The sequence below is a fragment of the Sminthopsis crassicaudata genome, chromosome 1 (assembly GCF_048593235.1).
Source record: "Sminthopsis crassicaudata isolate SCR6 chromosome 1, ASM4859323v1, whole genome shotgun sequence".
NCBI lineage: Eukaryota > Metazoa > Chordata > Mammalia > Dasyuromorphia > Dasyuridae > Sminthopsis > Sminthopsis crassicaudata.
Genome location: NC_133617.1, coordinates 397,350,033 through 397,375,643, shown reverse-complemented (window position 1 = coordinate 397,375,643; position 25,611 = coordinate 397,350,033). Strand labels below are relative to the sequence as shown.

Below are 25,611 nucleotides of genomic sequence, written 5' to 3'. Positions count from 1 at the left end.
TTCTAATCTTGTCTGCATTGATTTTGTTTGTTCAAAAATTTTTAAATTTAATATAATCAAAATTATCAATTTTTGCATTCAATAATGAACTCCAGTTCTTCTTTGGTCACAAATTCCTTCCTTCTCTACATATCTGAGAGATAAACTATCCTTTGTTTTTCTAATTTGCTTATATCACTTTTATGTCCAAATCATGAACTCATTTCAACCTTATCTTGGTATAGAGTGTTAGGTGTGTATCAGTGCCTAGTTTTTGCCAACCAATTTCCAATTTTCCTAGAAATTTTTGTCAAATAGTGAGTTCTTATACCAAAAGCTGGGATTTTTGGATTTGTCAAACACTGGATTACTATAGTCATTGACTATTGTGTTTTATAAACCTAATGTATTCCACTGATTGAATACTTCTTAGCCAGTACCAAATGGTTTTGATGACCACTGCTTAATAATACAGTTTTAGGTCTGATACAGCTAGACTACTTTCATTTGCTTTTTTTTTTCATTAGTTCTCTTGAAATTCTTTTTTGTTCTTCCAGATAAACTTTGTTACTAATTTTTCTAAGTGTAAAATAATTTCTTCGGAGTTTGATTTTTATGGTACTGAATAAGTAAATTAATTTAGGTAGTATTGTCATTTTACAGCCTACCTATGAACACTTGATATTTTTTCCAATTCATTAGATCTGACTTTAGTTGTATAGAAAGTGTTTTGTAATTGTGTTCATATAGTTCTGACTTTGCTTTGGAAGATAGATTCCCAAATATTTTCTATTATCTATAGTTATTTTAAATGGAATTTCTCTTTTTATCTCTTGCTCCTGGCCTTTTATTGGTAATACATAAAAATGTTGATGATTTTGTATCCCACAACTTTGCTAAAGTTGTGAATTGTTTCTAGTAGTTTTTTGGTTTATTCTGTAGGATCCTCTAAATATACCATCATATATATGATCTGCAAAGAGTGAAAATTTGGTTTCCTCATTATCTACTATAATTCCTTTAATTTTTCTTCTTATTGTTAAGATTTATTTTTGAAATGTTATATAATATAGATGGGTGAGCAAAATTGAAGGACATCTATTAGGAGCAGTACCATACAGGAATTTCTAACATTTTAATATTTTAAGCAATATTTTATTCTAACCTCAATTTTGAGTTAGGCAGTGAAGCCCAAGCAATCCAATAAGTTGCAGAACGGTGTTCTCCTGTGACCATAGAGGGTATTGCAGCTCCTCCAAGCACAGAAACTAGTTCCTATCTCAGAAATCTACTTCTGGTAAATGGTGTACTTACTACACTTCTTAGATGACTAGTTAATTAACTGACTATCTCCTATTCCAGAAAATGAACAAAGTGTGGATAGCATCACCAAGTATAGACCCAGTCCACCCCTTCCCATTGCTTTTTATATTCATTGCTTGCCTTTCTAAGTATTCACAAACATCTAAATGTACTTTAGAATTCTCCCAGTTGCATGTAAAACAATTTTTAAAATTTGTTTTTAAAACTTTGAGTTCCAGATTCTGTTCCTTCCTTCCCTCTCCCCCCTCCCCATCTTGAGAAGGCATATGTGAAGATATACAAAACATTTCCATAAAAGTCATGTTGCTAAAGTAACAATATTCTGGGATGATCAGTTGTGAATGACTGCTATTCCCAGCAATACAATGACCCATGATTACTCTGAAAGATTTATGATGAAAATCCTATCAATATCCAGAGAAAAAACTGATTGCGTCTGAATCCAGATTGAAGCATACTCTCTCTCCCTCTCTGTCTCTCTGTCTCTCTGTCTCTATCTCTGTCTCTCTCCATCTCTATCTTTGTCTTTCTATCTTTGTCTGTCTCTCTCAAACTCTCTCAAACTTTATTTTTCTTGAGAATTTTTTTAGGGGGGGGAATCTGTTTTCTTTCACAACATGACTTATGGAAATGTTTTGCAAAACTGTACATGTGCTTTCTTAATGGGGCCTGGAAGTGAGGATAATGGGGAGACTAGAACTCAGAATTTTAAAAACAAATGTAAATTATTTTAAATATAATCAGGGAAAAGAAAATATATATCTCCCCCACTCCCTCCTCAAAAATCTGTCAATAAAAATAAAATTTTGAAAAGTATGCTTCAATACATATTCTGTAAATATGGATAAGATTTTTCATCCTAAGTCCTTCAGAGTAGTCTTGGATCATTGTATTGCAGAGAATAGCAAAGTCATTCACATTTAAGAAATTGGGCTCTAGAATATGATTCATCATAGGTAGTAATGACCTGGCTAAACTTCAGTGGGCTTCTCAGTCATGAGCATGGGCATCTCTCATGATTGGAAAAATATCATTCTGAAAGATTCATTCAACCCTGGTACTCTCATCTCATCATTACCTTCTGCCCCTTTACATAGGAGGCATAAACCTGAACTCCAAAACCTGCCTTTTAGAAGGCAGCGCAGGCCATCCATCTCTCCCTTTCTTACCTGGCTGTTCATGCTTTTGGATTTCTTTGGACTTCTCGATCATGTTCTTTCTGAGTATCTTCTTTGCTTTTCCCTACCATCTCCTCAGTTTCTTTTTGCATGTTGCCTTCTCTCTTTAGAATTTCTTGCAGCCCTTTTTATAGTGGCTAGAAACTGGAAACTGAGTGAGTGCCCATCAGTTGGAGAAGGGCTGAATAAATTACGGCATATGAAAGTAATGGAAAATTATTGTTCTATAAGAAACAATGAGCATGATTTTAGAGAGGCCTGGAGAGACTTATAGGAAATGATGCTGAGTGAAATGAGCAGAACCAGAGGATCATTGTACATGGCAACATCAATATCATAGAATAGATGATCAGTTCTGATGGACATGGCTTTCCTCAACAAGGAGCTAATTCAAACAAGGGTGTTGTGATGAAGAGAACAATCTGCACCCAGACAGGGCTGTGCCTGAATGTGGATCATCACAACATGGCATTTTCACATTTTTTGTTGTTTGCTTGCATTTTGTTTTCTTTCTTATGTTTTTCCTTCTTGATTTGATTTTTCTTGTGCAGTATGATATTTGTGGAAATATGTATAGAAGAATTGCACATGTTTAACATATTTTGGATTACTTGCCATCTATCTAGAGGTGGGAATGAGGAGAAGGAAGGGAAAAATTTGGAACGCAAGGTTTTGCAAGGGTGAATGTTGAAAACTATGCATGTGTTTTGAAAATAAAAAGCTTTAAAAAAGGAAGAAGATTCCGAGTTTGCCCATCGAGCGCACGCTCAAAAAGCTCTGCAGGGAAGCCGGGCATCATGCACCTGAATGGCAAAGTGGCGCTGGTGACGGGGGCTGCGCAGGGCATAGGCAGAGCCTTCGTTGAGGAGCTTCTGCACAAAGGAGCTAAGGTAGCCCTAGTGGATCTCAATCTGGAAGAAGGTGAAAAATGCAAAGCCGCCCTGGACGAACAGTTCGAACCTAAAAAGACGCTGTTCCTTCAGTGTGATGTAGCAGATCGGGAACAACTGAGAGATACTTTTCGAAAAGTAGTTCAGCATTTTGGAAGATTGGATATTTTGGTCAATAATGCCGGAGTGAATAATGAAAAACACTGGGAAAAAACTGTCCAGATTAATTTGGTCTCTGTGATTAGTGGAACTTATCTTGGACTAGACTATATGAGCAAACAAAATGGAGGGGATGGAGGAGTCATTATTAACATGTCATCTCTGGCAGGACTTATGCCTGCTGAACATCAGCCAGTATACTGTGCTTCCAAGCATGGAATAATTGGATTTACACAATCTGCTGCTATTGCAGCTCACAATATGAAGACTGGAGTGAGATTAAATGCCATTTGTCCGGGTTTTGTTAATACACCAATCCTCCAGTCCATTGAAAAAGAAGAAAACATGGGACAATATTTTGAATACAAGGATTGTATCAAAGATATGATGAAAATTTATGGAATATTAGACACATCAATCATTGCCAAAGGATTGATGACCATTATAGAAGATGACACTTTAAATGGCGCAATTATGAAGATCACAACATCTCAGGGAATTCACTTTCAAAACTACGATGCAATTCAATCTAAAACTCAGTAAACATTTCATGAATTGCCAACATTTGAATAGAAATACAGTTGATGGATACACACATTTTTGGATTTGATTCATAGACGCTATCTGTTTTAAAGATTTTAAATCATAGTATAAAAGGTGTCTGTTTTAAAGTTTAAGTCCTTTCATGAGAAAATTTATAGTGAAGAATAAATGTATTTGTATGGGAAAAGGTTAATGCCATTTTTCCTTGTGGTATATTAAACTTGTGATTAATAGTTAAAGTAATTCTGATACATAGCATGAACCATAGGATGGACATGAAAACCTAAGCTATGAGAAATGCAGAATGGTGTTGAAATACTAGTCCGCATTTTTAAAAGTCTAATTAAATCATTAGTGTACAAATGATACATTTTTTGAGGTCCATCATGTTTTTTTTATTTTTTTTCAATACTTGAATTGCTCTTTCAAGGTAGATAGAGATATGTTATAAACAATTGTATTTGTGTTCATAATTGGTTTAAATGAATAAAGCTACATGAAATAGCAAATGCTCAATCATAATACTTTTAATACTTAATATATACTCTTTGATCTGAGTAACTCCTATTCTTAAAATTTTGAGTGTATTTATTGTGACAGCATCCCTTTGTAATAAGAAGTAGAAGAATCAAATACAGTCCATATACTTACTACAGAGAGGACTAAAGTTATTGACTAAAATAGCTCAGATTCCTGTCTTAGGAGATACACAGCCTTCCCATTTGTCAGTCACAACTTTTAGTTTCTTATTGATTAGTCTACTTGAATTCAAAATTCTGAATTTTAACTTCAGAAGCTTTAATATTAGATTTTAGTGGCAGTGCTTTTAGTATTGGCAATTCAATTTTTAGAAGTGACATGAAGCAAAAATAATAACAAAGAACCTTTCCCCCCCAAAAAAATTAATTTATATACTATTTTATTTTTTTAAAGTATAACTGAAATATGTATTTCAGATTCAATTTTCATGTTAACAATTTCATGGATTTCAAAATTGCCTGGCTTTCATTGAAATCATTTGATTTAGATCTCTAAAATATTACTAATTACTCTCAAATTGGATGATTAATAATTTGTTTCACTATTTGGGAACTGATTTGGCAACAACTATAGCAAAGCTACAAGATACAATAATAAAAACTGCCATGAAATAGTGTCCCTTTTGTTACTAGCATAACTACACTCTCCAGGGCCAGTAAAGGAAAAAACTAGCTACCTTACCTGAGGTGTACAAAAATGTTTTCTGCTGCATTAAGTTAAAGTAATCCATACTCCACTACCACTCAATGGTAAAAGCCCAAGATTCCTAACTTAGTCACTGAAGTCTGGAAGTCCGTGAATTTACTTTGCCTGCTGAATTATAGGTCTCCTAATCTGAGTCAGGTTCTCTGGACTGTGAAGCAAGTAACTGATGTACCTCCTAAAGGAGAGCAGATAAAGATTAGGAGGGTTTTCATCCATAGGGTCCCATATATGTTACTGACTAAAATTCTCTGTAGTTAAATTTCTGCTATTTTGTGGAACTCTTGAAGCTGTTGGGACAGACAGTTTCAGCAATGCAGAACTCCAGTGGAAGAAGATTCAATTTGCTGGAGATAAATTGGGAATAAGCTATGTCATATCTAGGTATAGACCTTTCTAAACATGCATTGAATGTCACTATTGTAAACCATATTTTCTTTTTGTCCTTTTTCATTTTCTCACTGTGACATGAAGTCCTATTTTGAAATGTGTGTATAGTAATTAGACCACCTACCCTGGATCCCGGCAGCTCTCAGAAAATATGTTCTGTGATGAAAATACTCTCTTTCAAGACAAAGAATTATCCATAGCAGGTATTAAGAAGCAATATTTGAGCAGCACCAAATAAAAATGTGAGTGTACATATTTTTTTAAAAGTCTGTTCAACTTTCAAAAAGTATGTAAATAGTGTTCATAAATCCTACAACATGATATATACTACATGAGCCTATGAATAGGGGAAAGAAATAGCTTACTATGTTGGGAAAATCCCAACTTGTATATTCTAAACACAGTTGCCTCTTATTTTTATATCACCAGTGATGATTCCAATATAGATAGGTGCTTCTCCTGTTTCTCTTTTCTTCTGTGAATACAGGACTTCCAAATTCTCAGATTCTCTTCCTATTTCCAAGTTACAAAGGATCCAAGCAACCTATTTTTTTTTCTCTTTTGTAACTAACCTGACTATATAGGTTAGACTGGGAGAAGATCAAAATGGAAATTTGTTCATTTGTCTTAAGTATTTAGATTTTTCTTTTGTTGCTAAGTGAACATTAAAAGCTGAAGTGGATTAAAGATGTAAATTTTAAATAAAGTTTAATGGAATTTAAAAAAAAAGAATTTCTTTCAAGAAAGGCCTATCTTTCTTTTTAATATTCCTATCTCTATCACTTAGCACAATGCCTGGCTTGTAGTAGGCACTTAATAAATGTTTATTGACTGACTTGTTGACTAACCTCATTGAATTCAGCTATATTCAGCCAGTCCCTTTACCTACTTTGGGTTCCCAATCCTTGCTAATGGTGTTTGTTCTATCCTTCCCAATCCAAAGATCATTTTTTGAAGAGAAAATAGAAGCAAAGGGGCAGCTAGGCAGAGAATAGAGCACCAACCTTGAATTCAGGAGAACCTGAGTTTATTTAACTCTGGCCTCAGACACTTCACACTTCTTAGCTGTGTGACTGAGCAAGTCACTTAACCCCAATTGTCTCAGCAAGAGGAAAGAAAATAGAAGCAAAGTAAGAGTTAAGTAGTTTAATTTTTTGTTACCATCTATTCTTCTTATTCTATCCAGTAAAACAGAAGTCATTTCTTCTTTTATCTTTCTCTTACCTCCAACGTAATTTTAAATACAGTTTTTTTGGATAGCTTTTGTTTTTTAGATTACCTCAACTTCCCACCACATTATTCTGCTTCCTTATTCCCCTTCTGAAGAGCCATACTTTATAATAATAAAATTTTTACAAGCAAAAAAAAAGGAAAAACCTAACCAATATATCCAAAGAAGTGTGACATATGCAGTATTCCACACTGATGGTTCCTCTATTTTTGCAAAGGAATAGAGGAAAGTATGGAGTTTCATAAACTTGATTTGGAGTCAAGTTTAGTCAATATAATTTCTGCAGTTTTGATTGTTTTGTTTCCAACTTATCTTTTTTATTTATTTTTATTTATTCATTTATTCATTTATTTATTTTTCTGAGGCTGGGGTTAAGTGACTTGCCCAGGGTCACACAGCTAGGAAGTGTTAAGTGTCTGAGACCAGATTTGAACTCGGGTCCTCCTGAATTCAGGGCTGGTGCTCTATCCACTGCGCCACCTAGCTGCCCCCCAGTTTGTCTTTTTTAAAACCCTTTTTGTTGTACTTAGAATAAATTGCCAGCTTTGGCTCATTCTGACTTGGTACTCTTGAGAATTCTTATGCCATGCTTAGTATAACCTGATGTAGAGCTTCACAGTCATAACTGAGAAATATCGTATTCTTTGGCAGGAACCTTTTTTATTGTTCTTGGCCCTGTCTAGCCAAGAAGCAATCAATAAGTTCTTGTTTAAGATTATGAATGGCATTGTATTCATTATTTCCTCATCCTTGGAGAGAGCCTGCATCTTATTAATTAATAATAGTTTTTGTTTAAATTTGGCTATGAATTCTATGTAAATAAATCCCAAATTTTCAGCCAATCTGGTCCCACCAGCTGTTTATTGGCCATCCACAATTGGATTTTCTGTAGGCAATTCAAATTGGATATGTCCAAAATGGAAATCATTATCCCCCTCCCAAACCTTTCCTCTTCTTAAATTCTCAATTTCTATAGTGGGCACCAACATACTTCCAGGCCTCCTGAAATGCAAACCTGAAGAGACATTGAGCTCTCCACCACCCCACACACACCTTATTCAATGACTGGTCAAGCATCAGTTCTAGAACCACATTTCTCTAATTTTTCTCTTTCTCTTTGAACCATCCCAATTCAGACTCCCATCAGTTTTTGCTTGGATTATCATAGTCTCCTAATGTGTCTCTCTACTTCCATTCTCTCCCCTTTCCAGCCCATTCTCCACATAATCAAAAATTGGATATTTCTAAAACAGATTGGATCATGTCTCTGAAACTGAAGCATCCCCCAGGCCTTTCTCTTTCTTGTAGGACTGAACAAAAAGTTTGGCTCCCTTTTTGGAATTTTAAAAAATTCATAATCAAAGGAAATGTTAAATTTCAGGTAGAGCCATGCTTAACCCCCAAGGACACAAAGGAAGTGCAGGTAATGATGCAAAACAACATATTAAGTTAGCCTCTAATAAGAGGCTTTATCTTTGACACATTTACGGTCATCTGCATACTCCCAATCCAGTGTGTTTGGAAAATATGGCAACCAAAGAAGACAAATTCAGGGATCCATTAACAGTGTGAAACATTGCAAATGATGTCAGGTTTTTTTCCATGTATCAATTGATTTTGTTGATTTTTTGTTTTCATTTTCTTTTAAAAAGTTTTTTGTTATAAGGGAAGGTTCTCTGGAAGAAGGAAGGGGAAAGATACAGACAAATTTAATTAATGTAAAAACAGAAGGCATTAGAGAGAGAATTGTGGAGATAGATTATGGATTGAAGTGTAGCATTTTTACTTTGTGTTTACTTGTTTTCCTTCTTGTGGTTTTTTCCCTTTAGGTCTGATTTTTCTTCACATGCATGACAAATATAGAAATATGTTGAAAAGAATTGTATGTATTTAACCTATATCAGATTACTTGCTGTCTTGATGAGGGTAGAGATAAATAAGGGAGAGATAAAAATTTGGAACACAATAAGTCTTACAAAAATGAATATTGAAAACTATCTTTATATATATTTGGAAAATAAAATACTATTGAAAATTAACAACAAAAAAGACAGAAGGTATCAATAAAAATAAAAAAAAAATTTAAGTCAATACACTGAGTCAAGGAGACAGACTCAGAGGGAGAAGCTTAACTCTTGACTTAGCAAGTAGAAGTTAAATGGATTTGGAGAAAGGGAAACTTTGGGCTCTATAGAATGGGAAGGGTGGAAGTGAAGACCTCAAGGACAGAACTGAGAGAGAAGGGTTGCTTGGGCTGATAAGGCATGGAGTAACAGCAGCTATGCTGCTCCAACTCCCACCTCTGCCACAATGAACTTCTGAAAGATTGCCCATGGGCTAAAACAGACAAGACTACCTTCCTTAAAATTTCTTTCCCTAGGGACCTGTATGTGTCAAAATGTTTGTGGCAGCCCTTTTTGTAGTGGCTAGAAACTGGAAAATGAATAGATGTCCATCAATTGGAGAATGGTTGGGCAAATTATGGTATATGAAGGTTATGGAATATTATTGCTCTGTAAGAAATGACCAGCAGGAGGAATACAGAGAGGCTTGGAGAGACTTAAATCAACTGATGCTGAGTGAAATGAGCAGAACTAGGAGATCACTATACACTTCAACAATACTGTAGGAGGATGTATCCTGATGGATGTGGATATCTTCAACATAGAGAAGATCTAATCCAGTTCCAATGATGGACAGAATCACTACACCCAGAGAAGGAACACTGGGAAATGAGTGTAAACTGTTCGCATTTTTTGTTTTTCTTCCCAGGTTATTTTTACCTTCCGAATCCAGTTCTTCCTTTGCAACAACAACAACAAAAATTCGGTTCTGCACACATATATTGTATCTAGGATATACTATAAGATATTTAATATGTATGGGAATGCCTGCCATCTAGGGGAGGGGGTGGAAGGAAGGAGGGGAAAATTCGGAACAGAAGGGAGTACAAGGGATAATGTAAAAAATTACCTATGCATATGTACTGTCAAAAATGTTATGATTATAAAATTAATTTAAAAAAAAAAAAAGAAGTTTAAAAAAAACTTTTTTCCCTAATCTAGGAGTGGAGCAATTCAGACAATTTTATTAAAATCCATTAGTGGGGGACTGGAAGAAAAAGAGTTTGGGTTTTAGCCCATTAGCTAACCAAATAACTAACCTCTAGTTTATTCCCACATATATATCCTCAGTTCTGTTTGCCTTTCCCCAATTTCACTACAACTTCTACCTCTCCAAATCTTATCTTTTCTTCTTGGTCTATTTCTATTCTTTCAAAAAAGCTTCTATTGGTCCAGCTCCCAAACCTCACACTTTTCTCTTACTTTTCTTTTTTTAATAGTATTTTTTAGTTTTCCAAATACATGTAAAAATAGTTTTCAACATCTGTTTTTGTAAGAGTTTGTGTTCCAAATTTTTCTCCTTATCTCCTTTACTCCCCGCCCCAGACAACATGTAATCTAAGTTAAATATGTGCAGTTCTTTTAAACATTATTTCCACATTTGTCATATTATGCAATTTTCTTTTTCAAGAGCTGTTCTGCCAAAACCAAAGAGTTTACATGCTCTTGTGGGAAAAAGTTAACCATCTCATAAGCAAAAGCTAATAGAATTGGAAATGAAAATGAAAATAATTAGAAAAGAAATAGAGTAGTCAATCAGTGGAATAGGTTAGGTTCACAGGACAAAATAATCAATGACTATAATAATCTAGTATTTGACAAACCCAAAGACTCTAGCTTTTGGATAAGAACTCACAATTTGATAAAAATTGCTGGGAAAATTGGAAACTAGTATGGCAGAAACTAGGCACTGACTCACACCTAACAGTATATTACTAAGATAAGATTGAAATGGGTTCATGATTTAGACATAAAGAGTGATATTATAAGCAAATTAGAAAAACAAAGAATAGTTTACCCCTCAGATCTATGGAGCAGGAAGAAATTTGTGGCCAAGAAGAACTGGAGTACATTATTGAATACAAAATAGATAATTTTTATTATATTAAGTTGAAAAGCTTTTGAACAAACAAAACTAATTCAGACAAGATTAGAAGGAAAGCAATAAACTGAGAAAAAATTTTTACATTCAAGGGTTCTCCTAAACGCCTCATTTCTAAAATATGTAGAGAATTGACCCAAATTTATAAGAATCCAAGCTATTTGCTAATTGATAAATGGTCAAAAGATATGAACAGACAATTTTCAGATGAAGAAATTGAAACCATTTCTAGTCATATGAAAAGGTGTTCTAAATCACTTTTGATCAGAGAAAAGCAAATTAAGATAACTTTGAGGTTCCATTACACACCTCTTAGATTGGTTAAGGTGACAGAAAAAAATAATGATTACTGTTGGAGGTACTGGGACACTGATACATTGTTGGTAGAGTTGTGAATTGATCCAACCATTCTGGAGAACAATTTAGAACTATGCCTAAAGAGTTATCAAACTGGGTACACCCTTTGATCCAGCAGTGTCTCTACTGAGTCTTTATCCCAAAGAGATCATAAAAATGGGAAAAGGACCCACATGTGCAAAAATGTTTGTGGCAGCCCTCTTTGTAGTGGCAAGAAACTGGAAACTGAGTCGATGCCCATCAGTTGGGGAATGGCTGAATAAGTTATGGCAATTCCATAACATTCATATGGAATATTATTGTTCTATAAGAAACAATCAGCAGGATGATTTCAGAGAGGTCTGGAGAGACTTACATGAACTGATGCTAAATGAAGTGAGCAGAACCAGAAGATCACTGTACATGGCAACAACAAGATAATATGATGATCAGTTCTGGTGAATGTGGCTTTTTTCTTTTTTTTCTCTCTCTTTAAAGCTTTTTCTTTTCAAAATAAATGCATGGATAATTTTTCAACATTAACCCTTGTATTCCAATTTTCTCCCCCTTCTCCCACCCTCTCCCCTAGATGGCAAGTAGTTCAATATATGTTAAACATGGTAGAAATATGTTACATGGAAAATATACATACATATTTATACAATTATCTTGCTCTTTTCAACAATGAGATGATTCAGGATAGTTCCAATGATCTTGCGATGAAGAGAGCCATCTATACCCAGAGAGAGAACCATGGGAACTAAGGGTAGATCACAATATAGCATTTTCACTCTTTTTGTTGTTGTTTGCTTGCATTTTGTTTTCTTTCTTTTTTTTTCCTTTTTGATTTGATTTTTCTTGTGCAGCAAGATAATTTAATAAATATGTATACATAGCTTTGATTTAACATATGTTTTAACATGTTTAACATATTTTGGATTGCTTGCCATCTAGGGAAGGGGCTGGAGGGGAATTTAGAACATGAGGTTCTGCTAAGGTCAATGTTGAAAACTTATCCATGCATTTGTTTTGAAAATAAAAAGCTTTAATAAATTGCCAAAAATAATAAAATAAAATAAAATGAATAGAAAAAAAAGTAATTAGAAAATATTAAGGGGAGGTATAGCTAAGTATAGAGCTGCACCAACTCTGGAGTCAGGAGGACCTAATTTCAAATCTAATCTTAGATGCTTTACAGTTACTAGTTGTGTTACACTGAACAAGTCATTTAATCCTTACTGCCTCATCAAAAAAAAATCTATATCTTTATATGTGTATGTATGTTCATATATAATATATGTATATAGATATACATACATATAGACAAAAATTGTCATTGATAGCACATAAACTAAAGACTTATTGTATAGACTATAAGTACCATAGTGAGAGATGCTGTCCAGATAAAGAAATACAAAAAAAACATAGTGCTTGCATGAAATTAACTAAATCTGTCAAAAACAAGAAAAGAAACTGTTTTAGAGATGGAGAAACTATTATCTCTGTGGACAGAAGACCAAACTAAGAAAAATACTCTTTAAATTTGATGAAAATTCAAGCCAAGGGTTGAATTCTTTTTGAAAATTTAAAACTAAAGTATCCTGAAGAGATATGGGTTTTATACAGTAAGGTAGTTGCTAGTTTGCATGACCTAAAAAGTGTGAAGAATATCATAACGTGCAAATGTCAAGAGAGTTTGAGAGTTTGTGCAGATATTGAAGCATCAAAAAAGTTCTCCAAGAGCCTACAAAAAATGATAGATGAAGGTCTCTACTCACCAGAGTTAATCTTTAATGTAAATGAAATCAGCCCATTGTATTAAAGAATGCCATCTCAAATCTGTATCTCCTTTGGGAAAGAAAAAAAATGCTGGAATTAAAACTTTGAAGAGTAGATTTCTTTGTTTTTTAGTAATAGCTTTCTATTTTCAAAATACATGCAAAAATGGTTTTCAACATTCACCCTTGCAAAACATTGTGTTCCAAATTTTTCTCCCTCCCTTCCTCCCATCTCCTCCCCTAGATTGTAAGTAATTTAATACACGTTAAACATGTGCAATTCTTCTATACATATTTTCACATTTATCATGCTGCACAAGAAAGATCAAAAAGGAAAAAAATGAGAAAGGGAAAAAAAAGCAAACAAATGACAAAAAAGATGAGAATGCTATGTTGTAATCCACACTCAGTTCCCACAGTCCTCTCTCTGAATGTAGATGGCTCTCTCTATTACAAGTCTACTGTAACTGGCCTTAATTGTTGAAAAGAGCCACATCTATCAGAGCAGATCATCACATAATCTTATTGCCATGTACAATGATGTCCTGCTCATTTCACTCGGCATCAGTTCGTGTAAGTCTCTCCAGACCTCTCTAAAATCATCCTGCTGATCTATAAAACATTCCATATAGAGTTACTCTTATGCTTAGAGGGAATGCATCTCTGGGATTTGCAAATTAAAATCTATTTTTGTATATCATTCAGAAAACCCAGAACATTAAAAGAAATAAGCCAGAACATTATTTCTGCTAACCTTAAGGCATGGATAACTCTTATCATACTTGAACTATAACTTGTTCCATTTCTGAAGTCCAGAAATTTTATTATAATAATGGCATTCATTTCAAGATTCTATTTATTTAAGATAATGCCTCAGATTACCCAATCCATCTGGATGATTTTAATGAAAATATAATAGTGGTCTATCTTCCCCCTATCACTGCTTCATTATTACAAACTATGATTCAGGGAGTGATTGTGAATCTGTTACTTGAAGTACTTTATTGTCCAGACAATAGCAGTTTGGATGTAGATAAAGATTTAATATTACGAGATTCTGGATCTATAATATTTACCATGCAATCCAAATATTGCTAAGAATGGGGAAATATAATAGAAACACATATGAATAGAGTTTAGAAAAAATATACTTTCAAATTCATTCCAATTTTTGTGGATTTCACAAAGATAAAACATTTGAAAAAGTGAGTAATAAGACTATAAAAATTAGCACAAAAATTGAAGCTAGAAATGGATGAGAATGAGGTGGAATAGTCTCATGGAGAACTGTCAAATGATTGAGCTAGCTGCAAAGACTGCAGAAGAAAGAGGCCTTTGGAATCTGATGTCAAATTAAAAAGATTCACAACAAAACAGTTGGCAGAAACATTTCTTCATTTGAGAGAATTTTTTTCTTGTATTCTTGTATGAATCCGAATATTTCAAAATTTTAAAAGTTCATGATACTGAGTGAAATGAGCAGAACCAGAAGATCGCTGTACACTTCAACAACAATACTGTATGAAAATGTATTCTGATGGAAGTGGATATCTTCAACATAGAGAAGATCCAACTCACTTCCAGCTGATCAATGATGGACAGAAACAACTACACCCAGAGAAGGAACACTGGGAATTGAATGTAAAATATTAGCACTACTATCTATCTACCCAGGTTACTTATACCTTCGGAATCCAATACTTAATGCGCAACAAGAAAATTGGATTTATACACATATATTGTATCTGGGTTATACTGTAACACATGTAAAATGTATGAGATTGCCTGTCATCTAGGGGAGGGAGTAGAGGGAGGGAGGGGAAAATCTGGAAAAATGAATACAAGGGATAATGTTATAAAAAAATTACTCATGCATATATACTGTCAAAAAATGTATAATCATAAAATTAATTTTAAAAAATTTTAAAAAAGTTCAAAGATTAGTATTGGATAATATCACTTGCAATCATCGCACAAGTAAAGAAAAAAGAGAGCCATTGCCAAACATCTCTCGATAGCTTCATAAAAAATAGTTGCAAAGTCAACCACCTATGTGATAAAGGCCAAGTGCACTGGATGGGGAAGAAGCAACACCTTTGTTAATTTTACTGTGTAGTGCTATGCATACCTCATCACCAATTTTACTTTTTATTTCACAATTCTGTTATTATTGTGGTATAGTATTTAATATGTCTGCATTTTAGTACATTTTATGACTTGCATAAAGTTATTATTTTGTGTATGCCTTTGTTGTATAGGCTAAGTAAAGTGGGCCTAATTCAAATTATGTAAAAATCATGTTGCAGAAGCGTCCACTTTCATAAGGCAAAACCTGTCTGTACAAGGACCAGAAGCCCAAATGTATGAGTAGTTTACTGAGGTCAAGGGAAGTAATATAAACTGGACTCCCACTGAAACAAGGAGCTCTAATCAATTCAAACTTTTATTAAGTACCCACCATGTACAAGATTAAAATGATCGTCCCTGCTCTCAAGGAGCTTATATTCTAGTAAGTATGTATGCACACAAGGTAAAACTTGACAATATTAAAGGAGGGAGCCATACATAATATTATAAGAAATTTAAAGGAGCGATTATTTTTACCCAGATAGAGATGTGGATTAGGAAAACTAAAAAAGAGGTGGTACCTGAATTCTTTCTTAAAGAAATTAGAAACATTGAAAGAAGTATGAAGATAATGTGACATAGTAGAAAGATTTGATTAGTAGTCAGAGATTTGGCTTGCTAGCTACTGTGTGACCTTGGGCAAGGGACCTTTCAAATCAGGATCTCCAAGATCCTTTCATCTCTAAACCAAGGAGCCTATGAATAACTTAAATGAATAGGAGTGACCTGCCAGGAGAGAGTAAATTCTATGTCTAAGAAAAGACATTTGCAAATACATGGAGACAGGAGAAGGACTGGAAAACAACTAGTATTCTAATTTGCCTAAAACACAATGAGAAGTGAATGAAGTGAAGATGAAAAAGTAAATTATAAAAAAGAATATAAAAGAAAACTTTTTGGGAAAAAAAACCATAAAAGGATATATAAATAGAACAATTTTGTTACAACTCTTAAATTTAATATATGTGTTTCCTTTTTAACTTTTTTTAAAAAGATAAATTAGAAAATTAGAGGGAGATTATGGAAACCTTTAAATGATAAGTCAAGTAGTTTGTATTTTATCTTGTAAGCAACTAGTGGGGGAAGGTGATAAGACCTGATGAAAGTTATACTTTAGGAAGAATCCACCAGTCACCTTCTTAAAGAAATTCCCAAATGAAAATGCCCAGGAATCTCATAGCCAAAATCCAGAGCTTACAAATAAAAAAAAATATATATATATATATATATATATATTGCAAGCAGACAAAAAAAAAAAAAAAACAGTTCAAACTTGTCAGGAGTTGTCTACATCCTCTTAATGAGGAACTGATGAACATTTCCATACTGTTTGATGGAGAGAAATGTTCAAATTGATTGGGGAGCTCCCCTATAAACTCTCTTACATATAGAATGCATGTTATATGTATGTTGCACATATTATGTATGTTCATGTTGTATATACAGAGATGCTTATCTACATATGAGCATCTCTCTGGATATATATACGTGTGTATTTATGCAGTGGTGTCATATCATCCAGTGTTATAACAGAATATGAAGTAGACAACCCCTGACAGGTTTTCAGTGAATAAGAATGATTCTAAAATGATTAACTGGATTTCAGAAAAGCCTGGAAAGACTTAAATGAATTGATACTGAGTGAAGCGAGAAGAACCAGGAAAACACTGTACACAGTTACAAGATTATGTGATAATCAACTATGACAAATTAACATTCACACAAATGCAAATCATGATACAAAAATATATTAAACTCAACAGAGAAATCTAAAGAAAAGAAGAGGATTTTTAAAGGGGAAGGAGAGATAAGTTTAAAAAAAAAACATTAACATAACAAACTGAAAAGTCAGAACAGGAATGTGAAGGGAGATTTAAAAAATAAATAAATAAAGACCTGTGACTAAGGGAAACAGGAAGACAAATGTGGCAATGGAGAAAACAGACTACTACTTTTATAGATAACAAGTATTAAGCAAGGTCCTCTTCTACTATCTTCTTATTTGTAGAGAGGAAGATAGGAGCAAAGAGGGGAAAAAAAGTACAAGAGGACAGAAAGGAGAGAAATACATCATTAATCATAATAATAATGAATAAGAAAATTCACCTGCAAAATATAATGGAATAGCAGAATGAATTAGAAAACAGAATCTAATGAAATGCTATTTATAAGAAACAGATTTAAAACATAAATAATATTCACTCAGTTTAGTGAAGCAGAATCTATGTTAGGTCAACTCAAAAAAGCAAGAGTAGTGATCATAAATTCAGATAAATAAATATAACCATGAAAAAAAGAAGGAAAATTGTATTATATTTAAGGGAACTATAAATAATGACTCAATATCACTTCTTAACATATATATGCACTGAATGGCCTAAAAGTTAATCTAATTATAGGGAGAAATTGACAATGAAATTATATAGAGAGGGATTTTAATGTATCTCTTTTCAGTCTAGAAAAGTTTACCTAAAAGGTTAACAAGAAAGAAGTTAAGAATCTAAATAGAATTTCATAAAAATTAGAGATAAGAGATCCCGTTACTGAATGGGAACAAAAAGGAATTTACATCACAGCCCTGTATAGCATTTTACAATTAACAAAATATTGAGACATAAAATTCTCAATAAAAAATGCAGAAAACTGCATAATAATCAATTGTGAACAACTTACTTAGTCTCAGCAATAAAAAGATCCAAGACCATTCTGAAGAATCTATGATGAAAAATGCTATCTATCTTTAGAGAAAAAACTGATCAAATCTGAATACAGACCAAGCATACTACTTTAAAATATTTTTTTCTTCTTTTTTTTGTCTGTGTTTTCTTTAACAACATGATTAATCTGGGAATATGTTTTTTCTGGTCTTCAAAATTTTTTAAAAATCATTTTTAAAAAATAATAATAGCTTTTTATTTTTCAAAAAATGCAAAAGTCAGTTTTCAATATTCTCCCTTGCAAAACCTTGTGTTCCAAAATTTCCTCCCTCTCTCCCTCTCCCTCCCCTAGACCACATGTGCAATTCTTTTATTTATTTATTTTTTGCAAGGCAATTGGGATTAAATGCCTTGTCCAGGGTCACACAGCTAATAAGCGTCTGAGGTTCAATTTGAATTTAGGTCCTCTAGATTCCAGGGCTGGTGCTATCTAGCTGCTCCATGAATAATTCTTCTAAACATATATATAACCATATTTATCATGCTGCACAAGGAAAATCAGATCAAAAGGGGGAAATGTGAGGGGGGAAAACAAACAAACGAGTAAGGAAACAATACCACCAACAAAAATGGTGAAAATGCTACGTTATGATCTACATTCAGTAGCCATAGTTTTCTCTCTAATGCAGATGGTTTTCTCCATTACAAGTCTATTAGAATTGGCCTGAATCTTCTCATTATTGAAAAGAGTCATGTCCATCAGGATTGATCATCATATAATATTGATGTTGCCATGTACAATGTTCTCCTGGTTCTGCTCATTTCACTTTGCCTCAGTTCATGTAAATCTCTCCAGGCTTCTCTGAAATCATCCTGTGATCATTTCTTATAAAACAATAATATTCTATTACATACATATATCATGATTTATTCAGCCATTCCCCAACTGATGAGCATCCACTCAGTTGAAAATATATTTTGCATAACTGCATATGTGTAATCTTTATCAAATTGCTTGCCTTCTTAATGAGAGGGGAAGTGAGAAAGAGTGTGACAGAATGTGAAACTCAAAATTGTAAAAAAAATGATAAAGGTAAAAAATGGTTTTACATATAATTGGAAAAATAATTTTTAAAAAGTTTTTTGGTTTTTTTGTTTTTCCTGAGGCTGAGGCTAAGTGACTTGCCCAGGATCACACAGCTAGGAAATGTTAAGTGTCTGAGACCAGATTTGAACTCGGATCCTCCTGAATTCAAGGCTGGTGCTCTATCCACTGCACCACCTAGCTGCCCCCAATTTTTAAAAAGTTAATACACAGAAGCATAAAAAGCAAGCACATCATTAATTAATCATAATGCAGTAAACATTATATTCAATATAAGAACTTTAAAGGAGAGACTTAAAATTAATTAGAAATTAAATTATAATCCTAAGAAACTGGTACATCAACAAACAAGTCATAAAAACAATAGAAAATTTCAACAAAAAATTATGTGGTATACAGTGTGCTGTGTCATTATTGAGATGTCAAATCAAAATTAATGGAATCTAGATAAAGCAGTCTTTAGAGAAAAAATGCATATCTCTATGTTCATTTACAAAAAAAGAGACAAATCAATGAATTGGATACTAAAAATAAAAACCTAGAACAACAATAAATTAATAAACCCAAACAAACAATAAAGTATAAATTCTGAAGGTCAAAGATTAACAAAGTTGAAAGAAAAAAATGTATTGATAAAATAAAAGTAGAACTGTTTTTAAACTAAGAAAATAAAATTACCTCATCTGATTTTTTTAAAATATAGAGAATTGTTCATATAAAAAAATTTTAAAAAGGAAAATTCATGGTAAATGAGGATAAAATAAAGAAAAATATCTGAAACTATTTTACCCAATTATATACCAACTAAACTGATAATTCAGAAGACAAAAGCATTGACAAAAATATAAAAGACCCAGATTAACAGAAGAAATTGATTATTTAAATAATTCAATATAAAAAATAAACTAAATAAGTCATTAAAATCTCTTTAAAAGACACGCTAATGTCAATGAACTCACAAGTGAATTCTATGAAACACTCAGAGAATAATTACTTTCAACATAAAACAAATTATCTGGAAAAAATAGAAAAAAGAAAGGATCTTTCCAATCTTTTTTTATGATGTGAATATAATTTTGATATTTAACAAGGAAAGACAAATAAGAGAAAGGAAACTATACACCAATATTCCTAATGAACATTAATATAAAAAATGTAAGTATTTTTTAAAGTAAGTCTTAAGTAAGACACACTGACTTTTTAAATATTATAATATACTAGATTGGATTTATACCAAGAATGCACAGTTGATTCAATATAAGGAAGACTCTGAACATAACAAACTATAAGTAATAAAAACCATATGGTTATATCAATACAGGCTGAAAAGGTTTTTGACAAAATCTAATACTTGTTTCTGTTTAAAAAAATAACAATGGGGGCAGCTAAATGGCACAGTGGATATAGAGTACCAGCCCTGACAGCAGGAGGACCTGAGTTCAAATTTGACCTCAGTCACTTAACATTATAAAAAATGAAAAATAACAAAAGTTGATGAGCTCTGGGAAAAATATATCCAATAAAACATTTTTAGTGGAATTGCAAATTATTTTAACCATTGTGAAAAGCATTTTGGAATACACACAGAAAAACCTCAGTAGGCTGGTAATATTTTTTGAGTCAGTGATATCACGTCTAAGCCTATGCCTCAAAGAAATCAAAGAAAGAGAAGAAAGGACTCAGATATGCAAAAATATTTATAGCAACTTTTCTGTTGTAGGAGGAAACAACTAAAAACTAGAGGTGTGATCTGTTGTAGAATTAGGGCAGATAAGTATAATGATGAAATAGACAGTTCTAGAGAAAATTTATTTGAACCAATGTAAACAGTGATGTAAACCGGATTAGGACAATTTATGTAATAATATTATAAAGAAAAACAAAGATGGGAGAATTCTTATCAGTGCAATGACAAATCAACAATTCCAGAAGACCAAAGATGAAGCATACTGTGTAACCCCAATAAAGAGATAATGGACTCAAAATGCAAAGTGAAACATATTTTTAGACTTGGTCAATGAGAAAACTTCTCTTGCTTAACAATATTTATTTGTTAAGAAGGTTTTCTTTTTCTTTTGTTCATGCAGGCTGAGGGGTAAATGGAAGGAAGGAAAAATTGTTAATTGAAATTTATTTTAAAACTCTAATTTGAAAAAAATATATACTATTATGTGAAAAAATTAAAATAATTATTTTTTTAAAAAATAAATAAAATTCGGGCAGCGAGGTGGCACAGTGGATAGAGCACCAGCCTTGAATTCAGGAGGACCTAAATTCAAATCTAATCTAAGACATTTAACATTGCCTAGCTGTGTGACCCTGGGCAAGTCACTTAACCCCAGCCTCAGGGGGAAAAAATTAAAATAAAATAAAATAAATAAAATTCACAGAAGAAAACAGGAAATATAGAAGTAACCAATAGAACAATTTTGTGACTATCTTCTTATACATATATGTATGTATAAAGTTTATATATATATGTATATCAATACATGTAAGCTTAATATATGTTTCTTTTTAATTTAGTATTTTTTCCAGTTTTATGTAAAAGCAATTTTAACATTCATTTTTTTAAATTATACTTTTTATTTACCAGATATATGCATGGGTAATTTTACAGCATTGACAATTGCCAAACCTTTTGTTCCAATTTTTCTCCTCCTTCCCCCCACTGACTCCCCTAGATGGAAGGTTGACCAATACATGTTAAATATGTTAAAGCATAAATTAAATACAATATATGTATACATGTCCAAACAGTTATTTTGCCATACAAAAAATCGGATTTTGAAATAGTGTACAATTAGCCTGTGAAGGAAATCCAAAATGCAGGTAGACAAAAATAGGAATATTAGGAATTCTATGTAGTGGTTCATAGTCATCTCCCAGAGTTCTTTTGCTGGGTGTAGCTGGTTCATTTCATTATTGCTCTATTGGAACTGATTTGGTTCATCTCATTGTTGGAAAGAGCCATGTCCATCAGAATATATCTTCATATAGTATTGTTGTTGAAGTATATAATGATCTCCTGGTCCTGCTCATTTCACTCAGCATCAGTTCATGTAAGTCTCTCCAGGCCTCTCTGTATTCATCCTGCTGGTCATTTCTTACAGAACAATAATATTCCATAGCATTCATATACCACAATTTATTCACCCATTCTCCAATTGATGGGCATCCACTCAGTTTCCAGTTTCTGGCCACTACAAAGAGGGCTGCCACAAACATTCTTGCACATACAGGTCCCTTTCCCTTCTTTAAAATCTCTTTGGAATATAAGCCTAGTAGTAACACTGCTGGATCAAAGGGTATGTATGCACAGTTTGATAACTCTTTGAGCATAGTTCCAAATTGCTCTCCAGAATAGTTGGCTGTTTTCACAATTCCACCAACAATGTATCAGTGTCCCAATTTTCCCACATCCCCTCCAATAATGCGCATTATCTTTTCCTGTCATTCTAGCCAATCTGACAGATATGTAGTGGTATCTCCGAGTTGTCTTAATTTGCATCTTTTCATATGGCTAGAAATAGTTTCAATTTCTTCATCTGAGAATTGTCTGTTCATATCCTTTGACCATTTATCAATTGGAGAATGGCTTGATTTCTTATAAATTAGAGTAAATTTTCTATATATTTTGGAAATGAGGCCTTTATCAAAACCTTTGACTGTAAAAATGTTTTCCCAGTTTATTGTTTCCTTTCTAATCTTATCTGCATTAGTTTTGTTTGTACAAAACCTTTTCAATTTGATATAATCACAATTTTCTATTTTGTGATCAATAGTGGTATCTCAGAGTTGTCTTAATTTGCATTTTTCTGATCAGTAGTGATTTGGAACACTCTTTCATATGAGTGGAAATAGTTTCAATTTCATCATCTGAAAATTGTCTGTTCATATCCTTTGACCATTTATCAATTGGAGAATGGCTTGATTTCTTATAAATTAGAGTTAATTCTCTGTATATTTTCGAGATGAGGCCTTTCACCTTTAACTGTAAAAATGTTTTCCCAATTTGTTACTTCCCTTCTAATCTTATTTGTATTAGTTTTGTTTGTACAAAATTTTTGTTTTTAATTTGATGTAATCAAAATTTTCTATTTTGTGCTCAATAATGATCTCTAGTTCTCCTTTGGACATAAATTCCTTCCTCTTCCACAGGTCTGAGAGGTAAATTATCCTACATTCCTCTAATTTATTTATAATCTCATTCTTTATGCCAAAGTCATGAACCCATTTTGACCTTATCTTGGTGTATGGTGTTAAGTGTGGGTCAATGCGTAGTTTCTGCCATACTAATTTCCAATTTTCCCAGCAATTTTTGTCAAACATTGAGTTCTTATCCCAAAAGCTGGGGTCTTTGGGTTTGTCAAACACTAGATTATTAAAGTTATTGATTATTTTGTCCTTTGAACCTAACTTATTCCACTGATCAACTAGTCTATTTTTTAGCCAATACCAAATGGTTTTGGTAACCGCTGCTTTATAATATAATTTTAGATCTGGTACAGCTAGGCCACCTTCATTTGATTTTTTTTTTCATTAATTCCCTTGAAATTCTTAACCTTTTGTTTTTCCTTATGAACTTTGTTGTTATTTTTTCTAGGTCATTAAAATAGTTTTTTGGAGTCTTGATTGGTATAGCGCTAAATAAATAGATTAGTTTAGATAGTATTGTCATCTTTATTATATTTGCTTGCCCTATCCAAGAGCATTTAATATTTTTCCAATTGGTTAGATCAGACTTAGTTTGTGTAGAAAGTGTTTTGTATTAACATTCATTTTTAAACATTGAGTTTCTGATTCTTTTCCCTCCTATCCACCCCATTGAAAATGCAAGCAATTATATGTTTCTTTAAAAAAGAAAAAACAATTTAAAAATTTTTAAATATAAGTGGGAACTTTTTTTTATTTTTCTTGTTATTGTTTTTTTTTTCCAGAACATGACTAATGCAGGAATTTATTTTGCATGTCTTTATGTTTGGAATGAATTTTGTATATCTTGGGAAGGAAGAAAATTTGGAACTGAACATAAAATACAATTGAATTGGGGGGGGGGAGTAATTGGGAGGAAGAATGTGGAAACCTTTGAGTGACATGTTAAAGAGTTTGAATTTAATCTTACAAGCAATGGGGAGCCACACAGTGAAGATGATTTGATCTTGTCAGAGTAATGCATTAGGAAAATTACTCAGAGAAGAGATTGGGGATGGGAGAGAATGGAAGTGGGATGATTGGTGAAGAGACTCTCACAAGATGATGAGGGCAGATGCAAGGGATCTTAGGAAGGATCAATACTACTTGTCAAATGACTGTGCATGTGGGATGAGAGAGGGTCAATGACCGAGGGACATCCTTACTTCTTCCTGCCATCGCTATTTATGTCTGATTCTGTGAGCTGAGGAGTATGGGGAGAAGGGAAGATGAAGGCTGAAGTCATCCAAGGGGACTGACAGGCCCCTGGATTCATTGACTCCTCCTGGGCTTGGCCCAGTATGGCCTTCAATGTCATCATCAGATCCATTCCTCTCACGTTCCTGATGATGACTCTGGTTTCCCTGAGAAGGTAAGGAATTTTCCCAAAGTCACACAATAAATTATGTGCAGAGCTATAGAGTATCAAAATCCATGTCTTATGACTTAGAATTTACAGTTTTTCCCATTTTGATAATCTTTATAATCTGTTTTGATTTCCTGCTTAGACCAAGGGTTCCTAATCACCTTCATGGACTTTTTGAGCAATCTGGTAAAGCCTGTGGACTTCTCAGAATTGTGTATTTTGTTTTTGTTTGTTTTTGTTTTTGTTGAGGCAATTGGGGTTAAGTGACTTGCCCAGGGTCACACAGCGAGGAAGTGTTAAGTGTCTGAGGCCAGATTTGAACTCAGGTCCTCCTGACTTGGGGCTGGTATTCTATCCACTGTGCCACCTAGCTGCCCCAAGAATCATGTTTTTAAATGCATGAAATGCACAGGATTACAAAAGAATCCAAAAGTTAGTTAAAAATAAAGATATATATTGTTTTCCATAAAAGTTCATAGAACACTTAAAATTCATATACAGTCCCCTTTGGGACACCCCTGGAGGTCTACAAGTCCTTAGTTAAGGGAGAGGGGGGAACCTGAGAGAAGGAAGCTCAAGGGCAGTCAGCAAGACTGAGGTGAGGCTCAAAGTCTGAGGTGGAGTCCCTCTACCTCCTCATTGTTCCCTAAGCACCTCAAGAAACCAGATGGAGATTGGGGCATCTTGAAGGTTTGACTTGGAAGATTTTCAGGCACTGCTGAGAGGCAGGATTTTTCAGAGGAGCCTTCAGGCTTCAAAGGTCTGTAGCCTGGCCCCATCCCTCCAAGAGGAGGTCTGGATCCACTGCACTTACAGCCTTGCTTTTCTCTCCTTTCAGTCTTGCCACTAGGGACTCTGCAAAATCCAGTCCTTTCTCTGAGCCAAGAAGAGGAACCAAAGTCTGGGAGAGAGGCAAGCTTTACTTGTACAGCCTCTCTTCAATATTCCTAATCCCTGGGATCACCGTGTCAGAGGTCCCCCATTTTGGCAGACTGCAGGAGGGAGGAGTAGATAGTCAGGGAGGCTGCTCTCTTCCTGGGAATAGCAGCCTTTCAGGCCCTCTGAGATCCCCACAGAGAAAAGTGGGGACCTTCTGGCTACGCAATCT

At 33.6% G+C, this 25,611-nt stretch overlaps 1 pseudogene; it reads left to right on the top strand.

The window, feature by feature from the left end:
* Positions 1–3,217: 3,217 nt before the first annotated feature.
* On the top strand, positions 3,218–6,431 carry LOC141549883 (15-hydroxyprostaglandin dehydrogenase [NAD(+)] pseudogene; annotated as a pseudogene).
* The last annotated feature ends 19,180 nt before the right edge of the window (positions 6,432–25,611 follow it).